Source organism: Propithecus coquereli, unplaced genomic scaffold, assembly GCF_000956105.1.
Source record: "Propithecus coquereli isolate 6110/MARCELLA unplaced genomic scaffold, Pcoq_1.0 Scaffold20, whole genome shotgun sequence".
Lineage (NCBI taxonomy): Eukaryota > Metazoa > Chordata > Mammalia > Primates > Indriidae > Propithecus > Propithecus coquereli.
Genome location: NW_012144967.1, coordinates 11,408,476 through 11,425,310, shown reverse-complemented (window position 1 = coordinate 11,425,310; position 16,835 = coordinate 11,408,476). Strand labels below are relative to the sequence as shown.

Below are 16,835 nucleotides of genomic sequence, written 5' to 3'. Positions count from 1 at the left end.
GGGCTGTCCTGGGGAGGATGATGGCAGAAGGCAGTTCCAGCTACTGAGCTTGGATTAGGGAGCTAGCTTTCCCTCTGGCTGTCCCCATGTGCCCTTTGCCAAGAAGGACGGCCTCACTGCCAATTAGGAGTGGTGCAGAACTGCCTCCCCTTCCCCGTCCTGCGCCTGGCTTGGGCTGGGCTGGTCAGCCCTGGGGAGGGATGTTTGAGTGCATTTTATTCTGCAGCAAGGTTTCCCTCCTTCCCAGCCTCCAGGCCTGCAGGGGCGAGTTCTTTCTGAGCTGGGACAAGCGCCTGGGGCTGCTGTGTGGTTTTCTGTACCCAGCCCTGGGGTGGCCAGGATGTATGCCGTCTGATTTCGGGAGGCTGTCCTGATGCAAACCAAACTTGGCACAGGGTGCCCCTTTGATACCCAGCAGTTGGTCTCCCCAAGGTCAGTGATCAACAGCTCCTGCGCTCCCCGCCCCAGGTGAGCTATATAACATGTCAGCTCCGCCCCCCAACCCCGTATTCAATCCTAGATTAAACGGGACCACTGTTGGGTGGGGATGGTAGGATCCCAGAACGCTGACCTTGGGCCAGGTACTGTGACAGGTGCTTTGTGTACATTTTCTCATTCAAGCCTTGTAACAACCTAATAAGGGTGGGGGTTGTTTTCTCTGATTTACGACAGAATGGCATAGGGTAGGGGTTAAGAGCAGGGGCCTTCCCAAATCAAGCTGCCTGGGTTCAAATGTCAGAACTGGTCCTTCGGTGGGGTGGCGGTCGTGGGGGGAGGACCCGGGGAGCCTAGACTCAGGGAAAGAATAGCACAGTGAGTTCTAAATCTTTGCATTCATGTTTACGTTTTTCAATTTTATTTATTCTTTGCCTACGTCACTGCGGTTCCATACTCAAAAGCTATGGTGAAAAGTTACCCTCCACCCGCTCTGCCCAGTGCGTGTCTTTCCTCTGTGGCAGCCGAGATAATGAGTTCCTTACCAGAGGGGTCCACCTGGTGTTTGATTTGTGGTTTGCCCCTGCGTTTATTATGCACTTGTGTTGCTTGCATGAGACCCTCAGTTTCCTAAGCTGTCATTCTGGCATTCCTTGGGCCTCTTCTGTTCCCACCTTTCGTCCCCGCTTCAGCCTGACTCTGCTGGGAGCTGCCTGTTGATACCCCCCATTTCTCTCCCGGGGGGCTCCCTCCTGGCCTCACAGGACACAGCGCCTAGCGCTGAGCGTTCCGGGGCGTGTGGGGAGTGCCGAGTCGATGCCACGTCGCCCGGAGTGAATAACCGAACCCGGAGTGCGGGAGGAGGACTGAGCGGGGCTGGGAGGCGCTGTTGTTTGTCCTGGAATTGGACATGCTGCTCTGGGCCATCTCTGGTGACAGCTGCCTCACTTCCCCAACCCCCCAGGGTGACACTCCGTTTGAATTTGGATTTGTCAAGGAAGCTGTGAACAAACTGGGACGTTTTCCCTCTGATGAACTGTCATCGCCAAATTTCCGAGCTGCTTCCTGAGCCGAAATGCTGGAGCGCAAACACATGGTGCTTACTATGTGCCAGACACACAGGGTAGGAGGTGAGGGGACCCAGATACCTTGAAAGCCCTCTGGCCAAGAAGGGCTGTGCACCTACCAGCTGTGGGGCTCGGAGCAAGTTCCTGATTAAGGTGGGCCTCAGTTTCCTCACATGTGCAACAGGAGAGAGGACTCCAGCTTCCGAGGCCGCGTGAGGGTGACGTGCAGTAAGATCATTACTGCAGGTTGTAGGTGCAAATAAACGTTCCCTTCTCCGCATGAGAGAATGCATGCAAGAAAGACATTCGTGCTGGGCTCTGGCAGGCATACAAAGGGGCATAGCTTTACTACAGCCTAAACCTCAGACAGGGCCGTGTGGTGTGGGCTTTTGGCATCAGGTGTGCAGGGCAGGGGGCCTTGCTGCCGGGCGGTGCCTTGGCATGGGTATCTTTGTGGTGACCAGCTTCCCAGGGCTGTTTCTGACTCAGTTTAGGGTGAGGATGGAGTTGGATCCCCCAGTCCAGGGAACCTGACGTTTCCCCTTCAGACATGGCTCCTCATTGGAGTTTCTAAGCTGACGGCGGCCACGGGAGAGGGGCCTGGTGTGTGTGCGCATGCGTGTGATGCAGCAACCAAAACAGCTTCTGTGAAGCTTGTACCAGGCTGTAGGGGTGGGAGGAGCCGGGAGAAGGGAGGTTCCGAGGGCTGCCAAGTGCAGGTCCCTTTAGGGTATTGTTGGGTGAGAACAAGGTTCAGCAACACCGAGGCGGCTCGTAAACTTCCAAGACTGAAGGACGGCTCTACCTCTTGCACGTCTTGTGTCTAACCTGAAGGCTCTCCCTTTGGCCAGCAGCATAAAACGTCTGCGCTGGGGGCACACGCTAAAGAATTCAGAGACGTGCTGCAAAAGCGAACTGTGAGCGACTTTTAATGGATACTTCAACCGCCATTTCTTGGGGATTCTTCACGTTTGATTCGTGTAATAAATTGGATATTTAGAAAGCAACGTGTCTGGGCTATATTTTCTTAGCTTTATCCTACAAAATTGACTTTATTGAATTACGGTTTAAATGTGTTCACAATCCATATAGAGTTGATTAAAAAGCAAAAACAAAAACCACTCATTTGAAGAACATTTCTATCTCTTGCAGGGATATAAAGAATACGTTTTCCACAATGTCACACATAATCTTTTATAGAAGGATCCATGTTACAGATGTCTTTCTAGATTTAGTGTGGGGGAAAAAATGTTTATCTCTAGAAATGACGTGGATAACTTGATTTGTTTCCCTTTTCACCTCAGCTGCCGGGAAACCTGTGGGTGTATTCAGTGCCTGATTGTGAGAATCACTTCACCTGGGACTCCTGCTAACATGTACTCCTGTGTTCCCTTTCCATAGTCTGTTTTGCTTATGTCCCAGATTTTTCTATTTTCTATTATGTCTATATTCTATGTGTCCTCAAATCCTTTGAAAATGGGCAGATATCCTTGGTAAATATCCCAAGGAATTGAAAATTGGTATTCAGGCAAAAACATAAACATGAATGTTTGTAGCAGCACTATTTAAAATAGCCAAAAGGTGGAAACGACCCAAATGTCCATCAGCTGCTGAGTGGCTTAGCATGTGGTATAGCTCTGCAACAGAATATTATTCAAACATAGAAAGGGATCAATTCTGATACATACTACAACATGGATGAACCTCAAAAACATGCCAAGTGCAATAAGCCAGATACAAATGTCACATATATATTACATGATTTCATTTATATAAAATGTCCAGAATAGGTAAATCCATAGTTGCCAGGGACTAGGGAGAGGGAAGGATGAGGAGTGACTGCTTAATAGATAGGGGGTTTTCCTTTTGGGATGATGAAATTGTTCTGGAACTAGATAGAAGTGGTGTTTGCATGACATTGTGAATGTATTCGATGCCAATAGCTCATATATGTTGAGGTGGTTAATTTTATGTTATGTGAATTTTTGCCTCAATTAAAAAGAGTTGCAAGAAAACATTTAAAAAAATGAGTGGAGTATAAAAATTCAGCTTGGATAAAAATGCGTGCTGGGGCTCTGGGCAGAATGTCTGGCTGCTCTGGGTCTCAGGAAGGGTGTCTCCCTCCCTCCTCCTGCTCTGTGTGTCTGTCCCAAAGCTGCCCTCTGTCTGAGATGGCAGCGGTCCCAGGCTCCCGCCCTTTGGTCCAAGGTACGGTAGTGGTTGTACTTTTTGGCTACAATATCAGGACAAGCTTTCATGGTCCATTTACAAATAAATAAATCAGAAGAACTCAGTGATATCGGCCGTGGGAAGGCAGGCCTGAGCTTTCTCCACCCACCTGACAGAGATCAGCTTAGAGGAATTTTTAAATAAAACCGGTGGCCAGTGCCTCCAAGTCTTTGCTCCCTCCTGGCCTGGGGCAGGGGGGACCTGGAGGCATCAGTTTTGGAGGCACCACCTCGGAGAATTGTTGCTGCCTCTGAGCTTTCCCTCTGCCAGTTTGTTCAGTTCCAAACCGTCATGGTGCAAAGCCAAGAAAGGGATTTAGGAACTGCCGAGGAACAACTGCTGGAGATACAGGACATTCCGTAGTATCCCACCATTTCTTTCAAAACCTGTGGCTGGGATGTTTTTTGGTTTCATTTTGAGAATTTCTTCCATCTTCAGGATTGCATGAGGAAGAGAGATTAGGTCATTGTTCTCTGTTTCAGAATCAGCTCTCTCTTTGAATTGTTTCTCTCTCCGTGCTCCCGGGAGCCCAGCACAGTTAGATGGGTCTGGGGCTGCCTCACCTCGAGAGGCTCTCCCTGTTCTAGAAGAAACAACTCTTCCTAGGTGTGGTCTCCCTTCAATCCCTCTTTCTTAGCATTTTCTTAGAGCAGTGCTTCCCAAACCCTTGTATATCAGTGCACACATAGAAATTGATACTATTTGTGTAGTACCATGGGGGTAAATAGAAGAGGATATGTACAGCTGGATGTGACCTCCCTGGTGGCCTCTCCAGATGCTGTGTGGACAGTGTCTGCAGTCCATTGGTTGGAATCTTTGCTGTTGGCCAAGAGAAGTTTTCCATGTAGGGAATGGGGTGAGGGGCATTGTCAGGCTGCTTTTGCTAGAAACCCAGAATGAATCTGTTATTTACCTGTCGGTGCTGAGATCCATTTCCTGCCCTTCGGGGCCTGACCCCTGGGCACTACATCTCCTAGGCTCTTCTGCCATTGGCTCCTGGCAGGTTTGGCCAGTGAGAGGCACTGGTTGAGACTGGCAGGCAGGAGGAAGGGAGAGGCCGGGGCCCTGCCTCACTCTCTGGTTAGCGGTCTTTGCGTCTTTAGCAATGGCCGTATCTCTTAACTGTTGCAGCTCCTGTTGGGCAGTTTCTGCTGTTTCTGGCTCCTGCCAGACTGCTCTGACCCTGGGCTTCATAACACCACCTCCTCCTTCAACCTGTGGGCTTCCTGCTATTGCTGATCTATGGGTTGCTTTGTGGTTCCCTGTTTGGCTTTTTAGCAACTCCAACATGTCACTAGTTTCCCCACCAAATTTCCTTTATCAAGTGTCGGGTGTGGGCTCCGTTTTGCTGACTGATATGGCATCCTGGCTGCTCCCATGCAGCCCTCCAATAGCTGGTAACAGAATGTGCATTGGATTAGCCTTGTCTTTGTGCATACACCTTCCTTATCAACCTGCAGCACCAGTCGGCAGCTGCCTGGAATTCAGGACCCCGGTTCCTGGCCTAACGTTGTCTCCCGACGAAGAGAGAGGTGGGAAAATCAGAGGCTTGGACCCACTGCTTCCCTTGTCTTTCTAGAAAAGTCCTACTCATCTGTTAAGGCAAATGTCACTACCTGTTGGGCACTGTCTTTTTTTCTTTCCCATTTTCCTAGCTTAGATCGGTTGTTCTTTTATCTCTATTCCCAAAAAACTGGATAGAAATATACCTTTTTCCATTATGACCACACATGGACTTGTTCATCTTCAGCTCTGCTGAGGGAAGGATCTGGTCTCACTGAGCTCTGTATGTCCAGTGCCTCCCTCGGAGCACAGGACCCGCCACAGTGCAGGCAATGCCACTTTTTTATTGAAGTTGGTCATTCTCTTACCCGAGGGCACATTAGGATCACCTGAGGAGTTTTTTAAAGATGCAAATGTCCAGGCTCTACCCCAGACCAATGACAATGCCTGGGTAGGCCCCCCGGCACTGGCGTTTTTGAAAGGCTCCCTTAAGTGACTTTAATGTGCAGCCAGCGTCAGAACCGTTGGTTTAATTGACTGCTGCCGCTTCTCACTTGCTGTTTATTAGTGAGTCCTGCCATCAAACCCACTTCTCTCGCAGTTTAACTCAACGTAGCAAATCTCTGTGAGTGCCCGCTCTGTGCCAGGCATTGTGCAGATTGGACTCTCGCTACTCAAAGTATATTCTGTGGACCAGCAGCCTCAACATCACCTGGGAGGTTGTTAGAAATGCAGAACCTCAGGCCTCCTCCCGTATCTACCGGGTCAGAATCTGGGTTTTCGCAAGGTGCCCAGGTGGCTTGCGTGTGCCTTACACTCTGAGATGCAGTGAGGTGGATATAATGCAAATGTCTAATTGCTCGCTGTGAATCTCATTTTCCTTTGTATTCACTCTGTTTTGCTCTCTTTTAGAGGGGTATCATTTTACATTCCTTTCTCCAACTAGAATGGGACATCCAAAGGGGGTTGAGACCAGGCAGGAGTCAGATGGGACAAAGGATCCCCTGGAGTGTGGGCGGCAAGTGGGAGGGGACAGAGAGGTGGAAGCCTGTCTGGGCGCACGGAGTACCAGTGTTGGGGGGCGGTTGGCCTGTTTGGAAGGGTTGTCTTCCATTTCTGACACTGCCATTTCCTGGGGAATGATCAGGTGTGCCGGCGGGATGTAGTGTCCGTAGCGGATGGGAGACGACAGCAGATCCCATTGCCAGGGAGCGGGTTGGCATTGAGACAAACAAAGCGGCCTTGCCTGCCTGTGCTTTTGAGATCCAAGCACAGTGGGAAGTTTCTGGAGGCTGGCCTACCAGGATCCACAGGGTTACCTGTTGTTCAAGTTAAAATGGAATATGATGACTTGTGTCCACAGGAATAGTGACTTTTAAAGGCAACCTGGAAGGGGGCGAGAATCTTTGCATATCCAACTGCATCTCTGCCATCTCCCCAGAGGCGGGCGCTCCTGGCCCTGCTGTGCTTAGGATGTGTTTGCGGGGGATGTCGATGGCAGTGCCAGGAAGCCAGGAGGGGCAGTGCTTGTCTGGGAAAAAAGCCTTGTCTGGGGCTCTGCTGCTTTTGTCTGTGTCAGAGACCTCCGGCTGTGCGCTGTCACCCGGTCGGTGCTGGACCTTTGAGAGGACAGAGAAGAGGCAGGAGGATATCCTTCTCCAGAAAATAAAACTCTCTTCCCCCTTCCCCCCACCCTACTGTTTTGCCACCCAAGTTTCTCTGGCTGGATCAGGTCACAGTGATGCCATATAACCTGCTTCAAAAGGGCCACTGTGTAAACAGAAGGTTTTGGAGGAACCGGGATTGTGTTTGGGGAACGATGTGGCCAGGGGTGTGGTTGGGCCGTGGTCAGGAAGTCGGGTGTGTGGGGAGGGGCCCCTGCTGTGGGCAGCTCAGCTGTCCCGACTGCCTCTGCAGTGACGAGTGGGCCCACCAGCGGCTCATGGGACCGCCTTCCCCACGCGGTGCCATCCTGGAGGCAGGTGCTTGGGGTCCCCTGGACGGAGCTGATGCAGTCGTCCCGGCAATCGCTGTCCTGTAAAACTTTCCTGTTCTGATCAAGCAACTTGACCAACACCGTTGAGCTCCTGGCCTGAGTGCTGGGGCTGTGGCCGTGAGCACAGCAGCGCCGGTGGCCCCACGGCGCAGTAGAGGAGCTAGACACGGAACCGACGGCTGCGAGTTTAATCACACGTGCTCGGAGGGAGGAACCCAAGTTTCTGATGATGTAGACCCAGGGCACCCACCTAGCCTGGTCTGGGGGTCCAGAGAGGCTTCTCTGAGGAGGCACATTTCCCTGGGACTTGAAGGAGCTGGCCAGGTGGAGCGGCGTGTGTGGGGACAGTCCCAGGCAGAAGCACGAACAGACACTGACGAAGGCTCCAGCGGGAACTGACGTGGAAGCAGGTGGCTGTGGCGAGGTGGGAGGGGGGGGCCATGCAGGACCAGCCACGTTAAGGAGCGTGGACTTCTCCTCGGACCCCGGGGCCCCAGTGGAGAGTTCTGAAGAGTTTTAACAAGTGTCTTTCAAGGCTATGTCTAGCTGCTGTGGAGAGTAGTTTAGGAAGAGGCGCAACAGAGCCTGGAAGATGAGGTAGGCAGCTGCTGCAGCCGGGCCCCTGTTCTTCAAGCTGCTGTTCACGAGGTGCCCTGCGGGTCTGCAGGTGGGAGCAGGAGGGATGCCCGTGTACACACCTGGAGCAGGGTCGGGACAGGTTCGACTAGGTAGGTCAGGGCTGCAGGAGACCTCTGAGCTGCCTGTGTGCCTCCATCCCCGGACCACCCATGTCCACCCCCGCAGTCAGGCTGGCCATTTCATTTGTTCAAGGCTGGAGAACCAGTAGGGCTCCAACTGGAGTGAGAGGGCTCACCCTGGAGTCACCGGTTTGGGTGGTTAGGACGACCCTTGTTCAGAAGAGCTGTGTGTGGCTGAATCGCCTGTCCGTGTTCAGGAAGTAGAGGGCACTGGCTGGTGGCTTCCTGTGTCGCTGGGATGACTGTGCTGGAGCTCGTGTCTGCAGCCGTTTGTAGCCTCCTGGGAAGAACACCGTGGCAGATGAGATAACAAGTGTGATTCCCCGTAAGCATCATGCTATGCTGGGCTCTTGGACCCCACTGTGGATGGCTGCTTGCAGGAGGGTCCCCAGAGGCCCAGGTGGCGAGGTGGGAGGGTCTGAGGGCCGAGGCCACACTGGCCAGTCTGAGTGCTGGCACACCTTGACTTGCCGTTGTGTCCACGCTCTCTCGAACAGAGAGGTCTGTGTCCTGCCCACCCCACACGGACAGTAAGGCATCAGGGCTCCAGGTGGAATGTGTCTTGGAACCCGAATCGAGATCCCTTGACTTCCCACTAGGCACAGAACCGTGTGCGGAGGCAGCAGCAGGGCGAGAGAAAGCTGCTCTGAATGACAGCTGTGTTGACTCTGGGTCGCATCCTTCTTTCCCTCCGATCGCTCAGCATCCCTAAGAATGCCTGTTTCCTGGTGGGAAGGGTGAGGTGCCGTGGGCATTGCCCAGACTGGAATGGGGGCTCTCGGGAGTGCGTAATCTCTTCCATGACATCGCCTTCCTTTCCCCTCACGTCCCATCCATGTGGGGCCGGGGGCAGGCTGAGGTTGCTCCAGTGGGGAAGCAGCCTGTGCCTTGCCCAGGAGTCCGCCCTGCTGAACCGCGACACGGAAGGCTGTGCACAGCCAGACTGCCCAGCAGGTCGCAGGCTCCTCAGACCTGCTTCCCTTCACCTGCGGCTCTGGGCGTGGGCGATGAGAGGATGTGGCTCAGGTGGGCTCCCATCATCGCACCTTGATGTAATTGATGAGCTCATTCAGAAAGAATTTTTAACACCTGCTCAGGGGCAAAGAAAAGGGCCTTCCTGAGGGGAGGTGAGATTTGCCCACAAGGAACTCTGACACCCAAGCAGGATGTGATGAGGCTGAAAGGACAAGCTTGGCAAGGATCAGGCCACCAGGGGAAGACTCTATGGAGTGAGTAGCATTAGAAATGGGCTGATAGAAGGATATGTAGAAGTGATTATAATACGACTTCCCTACATTTCCATAATATAGTTTATTGTGGTTTTTATTATATATAGTGACTTGTTGGGTCGTCTCAAGAACTCTGAAACAGGAAGGCCGTTCCTTTTGGTTGGAAGAGAACAGGGGGAGGGTGTTCCAGAGGGATGGAGGGTGCGGAGAGTGGGGAGAAGACCAGGTTGCTGAAAGGCCATAAGTGTTGCGATTAAGAGCAACTGCTTCAGAATCCCATGGAGGATAGTTTGCCTCCAGGCTTCACATTTCTTATTTTACTTTTGCTTTTTCTAAATTTATTTTTTTACTGATACATAATAGATGAACATATTTTTGGGGTACATGTGACAACTTGATATATTTATATACCATGTAAAGATCAAATCAGGACTATTGGGATAGCCATCACCTTAATTATTTATCTTTTCTTTATGCTACGAACATTCAAATTATTCCCTTCTAGCTATTTTGAAATGTCTGATAGATTAATGTTAACTACAGTCACCCTCCTGATCTATTGAACACCAGGTCTCATTTCTTCTATCTAACTGTATATTTGTATCCATTAATCAACCTCTCTTAGCTGTGCGGAGTTTGAGAAGGTCACTCAACCTCTTGGTGCCTCGGTGCCTTCATTTATAAACAAGAATAATTAAACCAGTTTGTTAGGGTGGTTATGGGATTGAAATGAAATTATGAAGGAAATGTAGAATGTGACACTTAGTAAGGGCCCAAAAGGTGCCACTCTTCATTCTGTTAAATAGATTACTGGGGTCTGAATCATGTAGTGGGAGATATGACTGGAAAGACTGTCATGCATTCCCACGTCTGGCAGCTGGTAGGCAAAAAGATGTCCTAGTTTGAGAAGCCCAGCAGCTAGGAAAGGGTGTGTACCAAGCTAGCAACCACGTGGGACAACCGAAGTTGAATCCCTACAGGAGACTCTGGGAAGTGGTGTAGAAGAAAGGCTTCAGGGTTGTCCCTCCGGAGGGAGCAGCAGGCAAGGGTCTGGGATGTTTGCCCACCATCCCCCCTAGGAGGGCCGCTCCTGGGGGTATTCAGTCTCTAGGCACTTGGCCCATCCTGGAGAGAGCCCTTGGGAGGGGAGATGCAGGTGCTGGCCACTGCATGCCTGCTAGCGTCATGGAGTGGGAGGGTTCAGGGGCCATGAGTGGGCACACACAGTGTCTGCTTGGGAAGGTTTCCAGTGTCTCATCCAGCCCCCGCCTGGCCAGATTTTCCTGCTAGCCATTTGCATGTTTATTTCCTAGGGAATCAGTAATGCTAATTTCCCTTCTTTTCCTCTGTGGTCTTGGGCCTTGTTAGTTCGAGGCTCTCACCTTTTTGCCAAAACCAGAGCCATGGGTCACACTCAGCCTCTTGGAGACACAGGTGTGGATGATCTCCTTGGCAGCATCCTCCTCTCTGGGCAGGTGCAGACACAGCTGCAGGGGTGTTGTGAGGAGAGGGGCTGGACTGGAGACTTGGAGGCAGCCCCCAAGGAATTCTGGGCCAGGGACAGGTCTGGGGCCCAGCTGGCCACACCCTAAGATGAGCAGGAACGAGACTCTTAGTCAAAAGGGCACCTTTAGCCCTGTAACTTCCCCAAACAACAGTCCAGAGAGGGGCTGAGTACGGGACAGCTTTCAGAAACCCCGGCTCACTCTTTGGGTCCTCTGAGGTTCTGCTGGAGCGAGTGGGGCATTCTGTCAGTGGCCGCTAGCTGTGGTTCAGACTGCACAAAGTGGCTGGCGGGGAGAGGAGCCCTTTCTCCCGAGCGTGGTGATGAATGACTAAAGGGAAAGGCAGAAAGAGAAAGCCAGCGAAGTGGGGAGACATCGAACAGAAGTGCGGTTGGCAGCAGCGGAGACGCAGGCTGGTGGAGAAGAAAAGCTCCCCTCTGGCTCCCTGCTCAGAGTGATACTAGCCAGGAGAGGACCTGGGAGCTAGAAACGGAGAAGACCAAGGAGTGCTCGTGCAGGTTTTGGGCAGCAGTAGTCAACTGGGAGCAGCCATTTCGGGGTGTTTGGGAATGCTAGTCTGTGGGCTCCTGTCTTCAGATGCAAACAGATATACACATTCCAGCCTGGGTGTTGTCCCTGATCAGGAATCCAGACCTCTTGGAAGGGCGATGTCTTTTACAAAGGAATGGGAGAGCAAATGGAAGAGAGTTAGTCACCATTCCCATGCATTCCACAAAGCTGCTGTCTATAAGAAGAGCTTTGTGTGCCCTGTGCAAATGTTTATTCCAGGGGCAAAAAAAGAACCCCTTATGAGCAGACCCAACAGACGGGGGCTCCTTAGCAAATAGACAGTTTCCATTTAGAAAAAGTCCAACATCATGGTGTCCTGGCCTTGTGTTCTCTGAAGTGTTGGGACCTAAGACACCTGCAGGCAGTGATTAGTGACTCACAGGTTCAAGGACAGGGAGAGTAGAGACTCAACACCTTCTCTGCCTGGGCGGCATGGCCAAAGCCATCCTTGTGTCCAGATGGTGTGAATGGGGAGTGTTTTCCTCAGGGTTCCTTTGCACTTTGACCTCTCTGCACTTCCATAGCATCTAAGAGGTGTCCAGGAAGTGAGAGTTTGTGCCATGCAGGTTCTCTGAGGGTCCGAGTTGAACACTACTGTGAAGTTTTTCACCTTCAGGGAGTTTGCACACAGGTCCTGTGCTGTGCATTCTTGGATTGCCCATGGTAGGGTGGCTGCACACGCCTTTAGAGCCCAGGGACAGGGCCCATGAGTGTCATCTTATGCACAATGCAGCTTTTAGGCGTTCGGAATTCCAGCTGCTGGGGAAAAGGAAGAAAGCTAGTGACAGGTGGGCTCAGGTAAGGGAAACTGGCCAGCTGTTGGGCTGAACCTCAGGGAATAGCCAGCCTTCCCCTTCAACATACCACGGGGGATGGGTAAGGCATCAGGCTGGTCTGGCTGACTACCGGGCCTAATGTAGTGGGTCTGGGCAGCAAAACTTAATAATACTGTGATTCCAAGGTGGGCATTGAGGGATCTACATAGTTTGAAACTGGTCCATTAGCCATGAGCAAGGTGGTGATGAGAAGTGTGAACAGGGCCTGGGCCCGTCCACTGGGAGAAGGGGGCTGATGGTGAGCGAGGTGCATTGTTAGGGCCCAGCTGAGTGGCTGGGATTTGGGCAGGACTCCCATCCCAGCGTCTTAGCATCTCACTGAAGTGACAGCCAGGGCCTGGGGTGGAGATCCTGTCATATTGATGAGGCGCCCATAGTAGGCATGGGGGGAGGGTGGTACAGGAGAAGACATCTCTCCAGGTACAGCAGATGCCAGGTTGAGGCAGCTGGTGTATAATAAGTGCTTTATAAATGAATGAATGAAGCAAAGTTCCAGACCCCACTGGCTGTTGGAGGAGGCCCGGCTAGACCAGCCTGACTCAGGCCTGGGAGGAGGTGACCCACTGAGCAGAGATGCTCCAGGCTGGTAGCCAGGCCGGGCAGGTGGGGACCAAGGGGAGGCTTCCAGCCATCACGTCCTTCCTCGTGGGGAGAGCAGCTGGACATGAGTGAGCTCAGGAGCCAGAGCCCATGCGTGGTGCTCAATAATGCCACTCATTTATTCATTATTCACATTGAGTGAGCTCTGCAGTTACAGGCCTTGAAAGGGTGAATGCCTGCAGGAGTCGGGGCCAAAGGATGGGCTTCCCCAAGTGTTGGGGCTGGAGGCAGAGGCACCGTCTTGACCTTGAGGTTTCCATTCCACCCCCAATCCCCACGCAGATGGTCAGTCTCCAGGGGCTGTGCTCACCCAGGCTCCCTAACAGAGTGCTGGTTAGTGTCTTTGCTGCTGCGTACTCCTGTCCTGTCCCTCCATGGTATTCCCCAGATGGTGCCTCGGGCCTCTCTTTGCTAGTTTGGACGACTCCTTTCAGGAGTTCTTGCCCAAGGGTGAATCTGACAGTTCTGGGAAGGAGCCTCCTGCCACATCCACACCACATTTCCTGAGGGCATTTTAGGAGCTCAGTGCCCTGCTTGGCACTGGGGATGCTGAGATAAAAGACATGGTCTCTGCCCCAAGGCTCTAGAGTCTCGTGGAGGAGACGGGGATGCCAGAGAGTACAAGACAGCATCAGGGTCCCGTGAGATGCACAGGCTCCGTTTAGAGCTGACACCGGCACACACGAGTTAAGGCCAGAAAGTTGTAAAAACAGTGAACTACCTCTACAGCAGTGGGAAAATACCTGCTGCCTGAGCCCCCTGAGTGACGACACCCAATACTCTAGCCAGCTGGCTCCTTCCCTGGTACCTCCTTGTCCCCCTGCCCCCACCGCCTCTGGGAGCTAAGGATCAGTGCTGGCCCAGGAGGAGGGTCTTGGGACCCGGATCCAGCCCTTTGCTACCCATTTGCTTCTGAGTCTGAGCTCTACCAGGTGTCACCTATTTCAAATATCAGCCCCGGTTCCGTGACGGACAGCACAGCAGAGGGTTTTGTGACCTAGACAGAGGGGCCGAGGAAGGCTCTTAGAAAGTGGGGGCATCTGAGCTGATGCAAAGGATGAGAATCTGAGGGGTGTGTGCCAGTCAGCATCTCCCCATTCCGTGTTTCTCTGACCCTTGGCATTGAACTCCAGCCCTGCCCCCTGCCGTAGACAGCTCTTCTCCACTGCGGGATGGAGCCCACCGGGTCCCAGTTTCCAGGAGAAGCTGCTGGGAATCCCTGCGGGTCTGAACACCCTCTGAGCGCAGCACCGAGCACGGGGCATGAGGAGGGCGAACAAAACAAACAGAACGCAGCTGATTTTGTTGTCGAGGAATTTACGCTCTCATGAGGGAAGCCGGGCAGATAATGCCTGGGCATACAGGTGACAGGATTACGTACGTTCATCAGCAGCCACCTAGAAAAAAACCCCCGGTAATTAGAGAGTGAGGCTGGGATCACTGAGTGATGGCGACTGGGTGGCGATGGTTTGTTGAGAGCTTAGTGGAGAGAGGAAGATGCTGCGTGTCGGAAGTCCAGAAGGAGACATTCCGCTCCACAGACACTCACTGAGGACCCAGGGGCTGGCGGGAGAGGAACGGTGGCTCCGAGGAAGCGGAAGGGAACCAGCTCTTGGCAGCCAGGGCTTCGTCTGGCTACTTGGAAAGTGCAGGCTGGGTTACCACGGCAGAGGACGCAGAGGGTAGAGGTGGGGAAGGAGGTGTCTGGGGAGGGTCTCAGGCCACCCGTGTGTTGCAGCCTCAGTCACTGCACCTACGGGCTGGCTCACCCTCTGTGCCATGGGAGCTCCAGTTCCTGACCTCAGTCCCTGCACGATCCCGTCGCTGCTTTTCTTTTTGGAGAGGAAAATACATGTTCTTTGAGCCCCAGTCTCTTTCAGGCAATGTGCTTGCTAGGTCTTTTGCAGATACTGTTTTAGTTCATGGGCGCGATGCCTCCGTGAGGTCGATGTTACTCTATTTTACAGATGAGGAAACTGAGGCCATGGGGCGTTCCCCAGCTTGTCGGTGACAGGCTGGTGAGTGAAGCCCAGTGGTGACTCCAAAGCTGTTATTTTTTCACTACACCAAATGGCTTCCAAAAGTCCAGGGGAGAGGGCATGATGAGGCCCAGTGGGCAGCCTTCTCTGTCGATGTGAGCGCACCTCCCTGGAGCAGCTTCAGTTTTTATTTCCTTTGAGAGAAAGACGAGGGGATACAGGGAGGTGAGATATAGGGATGGGTGCGTGAGAGTCACAAAAGCCTTTTACACAGGTCCCATTAGCAATTCCCCTTTCCTGTCAGCTTTGATCTGGATTTGAGCCTCAGAGAAGCGTCTCAATAGTGCAATGGGTTGGACATGGGGAACAGAGAAAGTTGCTTCTGTTCTCAAAGGGTCCCTAGCTCTTTGTACACTCCCTTCTCTTTGGTTACAGATTTTCTGCAGGGTTAAGGCTTCCTAATAGAAGTTTTGGTTTGGCGTGAGAGGTATTTGATAGCCATGGGGGTCTTGAGCCTGTGGGGGACACGATCAATGTCATCTTTGAAAAAATGGAGCCTGGAACAGGCTAGAACACACAGACTGACAGCTGAGAGGGTTGCTGGGAGGTCCTCGTATACTTTTGAGGCTTCCTCAGATTGGGGCTGTAGAAATAACAAGACAAGGGAAATTACTGGAAATATCAGGAAGGAGGGATTGATGGGACTTGAATCTAAGAGAGAAAGATGTCATAGACCTCTCTGGTAGATGTGGTTTATAGACGGTATGTTCCCCGTCCCTCCATGTACTCTGCCCATGCTAGACATCACTAATCGAACTCAGCCGCAGACTTCCCCTAAACACAGCAGTCCGCGTCAGTGCTTGCCAACCTCCTGGTACTGTACGCAGCTTGAAATCAGCTCACCACGTCTGCTGTAGTGTTTCAAGTCAGGAACACTCAGAGGAGGGAGTTTGGGGAAGCCCAGGAGGGAAGAGGAGATGTTCTGTCCATATTTGCTCTTAGGAGTCAGGGGGATGCCTGTTGTGAGAACAAGAGCCACAGGACACGGGGGAGAGGGTAGGCGTCAAGGGCAGAGCTGCAGAACTGGAATTAATCTCTAATTAGGCAGAGATGGAAGTCATGTGAGCAGAGAGATGCCTCTGGAAAGGGTGAGTCTACGGGAAAAAGAACGGACAGTTTATTGCCAGAGGAAAGCAAACCGGTTGTGACGCTGAAGTAGAGAGAAAAGTTCATAAGAGCGAAACCTGCATCTCCCGCACTTGGATGAGGAGGGCCATCTCTGCAGCTCCTTCAGCGGAACCCTCTGGAACCTTCTTAAATTCCAGAGCTGGTTTCCTTACAGATTACGAGGGTATCCATCTATGTTGCTTCCTTCCAGTGCTCGGATCTTTAGAGGCGCTGGCCTTCGGCTCCCTCTGCACAGCCCACCTGTCCTCCTCTGCCCGTGACTTCTCTCTTCTCTGTGGCTTGACCACATCCCGGCGCCCCATACGTGGAGGAGAGCGCCAGGCACCACCAGTGCAATCTCGTCTTCCTGGTGGTTACCTTCACTAATCACTCTGACACCCTCAGCTTCTGGGATAATTATTCCCGCAAAGTCAAGGACTCCCTTTCCTTCCAGTGACCTGGAATTACCCTCTAACGATGCAAATGCCCGAAGCTTCAGAGCGACTTTTCTGCATTAACTTTGAGGCAGAGTTGCAGTGAGAAAATCTACCCTTTTAATAGGGGAAAATATGGCTCTCGTAAGTCTTTATGCAGCGCACTTGAGCTTAATGCTCCCTCACCAGTTCGCCTTTATAACTTCCATATTGAGTGAATTAAGTCCTCCATGCGGGCAGTTATTAAAGAAGTGATAAGTGCTTTATAATTTGGTAAAGGGTGGTCTGGCCATTTCATATTTTCCTAAGGAAATTGGCCACCCGAAGGGCAGTGCTCTCAGAACCCCGGGGGCCAGCTGATGTTAGGCACAGAGCTCGCACTATTGGATTACTTTCAAGCCAGCTGCTCAGACCTGGACCAGACTCCTCCTTACGCTTTCTGCTCTGAGACCCATTGAGGAGTAAGGGTCAAAATCAATGTCTCTCTCCCTGCCTGAGGCAGCCCCTACTCTTGATCAAAGACCTCT

General features: G+C 52.2%; 1 protein-coding gene across 7 annotated transcripts in view; it reads left to right on the top strand.

Annotated features, from left to right (window-relative positions):
• Window positions 1-16,835, top strand: part of NTRK3 (neurotrophic tyrosine kinase, receptor, type 3) — a 355,136-nt gene that overhangs the window by 39,162 nt on the left and 299,139 nt on the right. The window lies entirely within an intron of this gene.